Source organism: Miscanthus floridulus, chromosome 12 (assembly GCF_019320115.1).
Source record: "Miscanthus floridulus cultivar M001 chromosome 12, ASM1932011v1, whole genome shotgun sequence".
NCBI lineage: Eukaryota > Viridiplantae > Streptophyta > Magnoliopsida > Poales > Poaceae > Miscanthus > Miscanthus floridulus.
In genome coordinates, this window is record NC_089591.1 from 72,828,720 (window position 1) to 72,832,813 (window position 4,094).

The window sequence follows — 4,094 nt, forward strand, 5'->3', positions numbered from 1 at the left end:
CGTGGCCGAGCAGCAGCAGTAGCACGCCACGAGCGAGCAACCTGCGTCGGGGACGAGCTCGCCATGGCGGGGGCGAGCTCCCCATGGCCACCGGCGCCGAGCTCGCCATGGCAGTTGGGGCCGAGCTCACCGGGCAGTCTGCGTCGCTCCCCATGGCCGCCAGGGCCGAGCTTGCCCGCGGCAGTGCTGCGCTTGCCATGGCCGCCAGGACCGAGCTCACCCGCGCCTTGGACACTCGAGCTGACCTCGCTGGGGCAGTCTATGCCGGGGACGAGCTCGTCGGGGCAGCCTACGTCGGGGGACAAGCTCGCCATGACCGGGGGCGAGCTCCCCATGGCCACCGGCGTCGAGCTCGCCATGGCCGCATGGGGCCGAACTCGCTGGGGCCGTCTGGCGTCGGCGCTGAGCTCGCCATGGCCGCCGAGGGCCGAGCTCGCCCGCGGCCGTGCTGCGCTCGCCGTGGCCTGCCAGGTCCGAGCTCGCCCTCCCCCATGGTTGGAGCTCGAGTAGAGGTCGTGCTCGCCTCTGCCAAGGCCTTGCGTGCGCGTACAGCGCGAGTAGAGCTCGCCGTCGCCGTCGGTGCCGAGCACACCCGCGCCGGCAAGCTCCCGTCCAGTCCCGAGCGGCCACTGTGTCCCAAGCCGGAGAGAGATGAGAGGAGGAAGAAGATGACATGTGGGGCCCGCGTGTCAGTGACAAGGGAGATGAAGTATACGTCTTCGTATACGCCTGGAGCTGGCCCAGGTTGTGTCCATACGTATTTAGTGGCATTTTTGTGGGAAACGAAGAATTATAATGACATGCTTCTAAATAGACGAATAGTAATGTCGTTTCTCCAAACCGCGGAAATTATAATGGTGTTTCTCCGATTAACCCTTTTTTTTTGGAAAGACAACTTCAGAAGATTTGGATGTGTTATTACCGTTGGATGGCAGTATTGGACATGATTAGTAGTAAGATTGAATTAATTTGATGTAGATTTTTTCATCCATACAATTGTTTGGACACGACAAAAATAGGAACAGCGGGTTTCAAAAAAAAGGAACAGTGCGTCGCTATGAAACGAGTACTTCTTTTTTTTTTCTCGAACACGCAGGAGAACTACGTATCTTTATATTAAGAAAAAAAAGGAGGCAAGAGCCCTTACAACACACACTTACACTCCTAAGCTCTTAGACAAACACACGCGCCTTTTACTAATATAGGAAACAACTTCACCTCCACAAAAGAATCCTACTGGCTATCTACAGGCTCAAGAGAAGGAAAGGAGCTTCTCTGAGCCTTTGCAAGCTTCCAGAAACGCTGTTCCTCACTTGCGAGCAGCAATGCTCCAGCCAGGCTAGAAACGAGTACTCCCTCAGTCTGTAGAGAAAGTGCACTTCCAGGTTGTGACTAAATCAGATTTTTTTTTTACTTTATATCTCCGGATAGATTTAATATAAAAATATATTTATTATCAATCTAATCATACTTATTGGATATTCCAAATATTATTTATTTTATATAGGTACATCTGTCTGACTAGCTACATACACTGCAGAGATGCAGAATAGTACGCCAATAGCCCAACACGGCTGTAGTATGAGTATGAACATGGGTCACAAGGTTCAAGAACTCAACTCTAGCTTTTTTGAAACGTATAGCTTTACTTGGAACCAAAAAAGAAAAACGAGATCAAAACAACTGTGAACTTTCTGCGGATCAAGTAGGAAGAATCCTGATGACTCAACACTAATGTACTCCACATCGCAGAGTCGCATACAGTCAGAGATGAAGAAGCAACTTGACGCAAGCGAACTTATATACCAAAAAGACTTGATCTACTAATGGCAAAACGAGCAAGAGAGATCTTCCCCTTTAAATTGAGAGCAACGTTTAGCGAGAGAGAGATGTTGACAGGAATATTGTGCTCAAATTCCCTTCCCAAATGCAGCATAGCTAAAAAAAAGTCTCTATTACTAATGGCAAAAACGAGCAAGAGATCTGCCCCATTTAAACAAGTCCTCTGTAGTATATAGGCATGAATATTGTTTTGCTCCTGAAGCATTCTGGTTGTAGAAGCGGATTGGTTTTGTTGCAGCATGCTACATTTTTTGTTTGGATTGCTTATCACCCAAAGATGGTTGCATGTTGTGGGTTATCAGTGTATCCTAGATTATAAATTATTGATTGATTCTACAAGAGAGGTTATAAAGAAAATACATTTAAGTGAAATTTTTGTGTAGCATGATCCATCCCTGTCACTTTCATACATACACATGTTATGTAAGAAAGATGCCTATGTTACCGTGTTTTAGCAACTAAGATATACTGCTGCTTAGTTCTTACTCTTGTGTGCAAAATTATGTAGCCATTGAAGTTCAAATGTTATGTAAAGATTGGCACTGAAATTAGTTTTGGCAGTACATAAAAGAACTACTCCATAATTAGGAGGAAAGACAGTAGAGAAATAGACGTTGCACATAGCGTTTCAATCAGATGCTCTATTTGACATGGATCCTAGTTGATGATTTTCCATGAACATACTACTTATTTAAGTAATTAATAATCTTTACCAACGACTAGCACCGGAGAGACCAAAATCAAGCAGCGATGGGTTAGATCCTGAACTGAAACGGCTGGTATTAAAGCAGGCTAAAGCTGTTTTGTTGTGAGAGAAAAATACTGTAGATTCTGGCTGATAAGCCGGCTGATAAGTTCAAACGAAAAGGCCCGAAAAATGGACGATGATGCACTACTACTTCTGAAGATCTACTAGCTACATACGCTGCAGAGATGCAGAATACGCCAATAGCCCAACACGGTTGTAGTATAAACATGGGTCACAAGGTTCAGGAACTCGGCTCTTGCTTTTTTCTTTCTTTCTTTCTTTTGGAAACGAGTATAGCTTTACTTGGAACCAAAAAAGAAGAAAAGGAGATCAAAACAACGGTGAGCTTTCTGCAAATCAAGTAGAAAGAATCGTGATGACTCAACACTAATGTGTTCTACATCGCAGATTCGCATACCGTCAGAGATTAAGAAGCAACCTGAAGCAAGCAAACTGTACTAAAAAGTCTTGATCTGCTAATGGCAAAACGAGCAAGAGATCTGCCCCTTTAAATTGAGAGCAACGTTCAGCAAAAAAACAGCTGTTGACAGGAATATTGTGGTCGAACTCCATTCCCAAATGCAACACAGCTAAAAAAAGACTATATTATTAATGGCAAAAACGAGCAAGAGATCTACCCCATTTAAATGCAGCCGGTGACAGGAATATCCTGCTTAATCCCTTCAAATTCAGCCCATAGTAAAAAATATCTATTATGAATGGCAAAAATAGGCAAGAGATCTGCCTCTTTTAATTTGAGAGCAAATGTTGAGGAAAACCAGCTGGAATATTTTGGTCAAACAAATGGTCATCAAATCGAGCACAACAACAGCTGACATACTTGGCTCAAACAAATGGTCTTCAAATGCAGCACATCAAAAAATAACAACAAAAAAAGGAGCCTGTCAGACAACCCCCAGACAGGCAGTGCTTGACCAGGAACGATCCTCTACAGCACCAGACACAGCATCAAGCCAAATCTTGGCCCACAGGTCATTGCTCATCAACCAGGCTTAAGTGCTTGGCTTCCTATTAGTCAAGGATGCAGCGGTATGATCCTGTAGAATAGATCCTGTTCAAGTAAGGCTCGAGAAATGAACTTTTAAGCTAGCTTCTATCGCATGTGAGCAACCCAGGCGGGACTAATCAGTGAGAGTGGCCAGCATACTGTGTACTGGGCCAGGCCATTCTGGTATTCTCTGTGTGGGCTTCAGGTCGAGTCCATCGAGGCTGCAATAGCTTGACCTCTGTTGAAGTGTTGATGCCTCACCTGAAAAAGGAAAGATATGATAAGCTCAGTTGATTCCTAGATGGTTGTAGTTCACACTTCACAGGGCTCAATCTTTGGCCCATGTGCAATGCTGGATGTTGCTGCCCCATGGTTGCCGTTGATCTTTGACAGCAAGGTGGCCTGCAGATCGGTAATGATGCTCAGCTTAAGAAATATTGTTTCTTTAACGTTTTTATGTTTGACTTTGTTTCCTCGGCAAGTGCCGAATATGCT

The 4,094-nt window shown here is 45.2% G+C and overlaps 1 non-coding gene across 1 annotated transcript; it reads right to left on the reverse strand.

The window, feature by feature from the left end:
* Positions 1 to 3,489: 3,489 nt before the first annotated feature.
* Positions 3,490 to 3,678, reverse strand: LOC136498759 (small nucleolar RNA U3). The gene has a single exon (XR_010769760.1). It is a non-coding gene; the product is annotated as a small nucleolar RNA U3 (small nucleolar RNA).
* Positions 3,679 to 4,094: the final 416 nt, after the last annotated feature.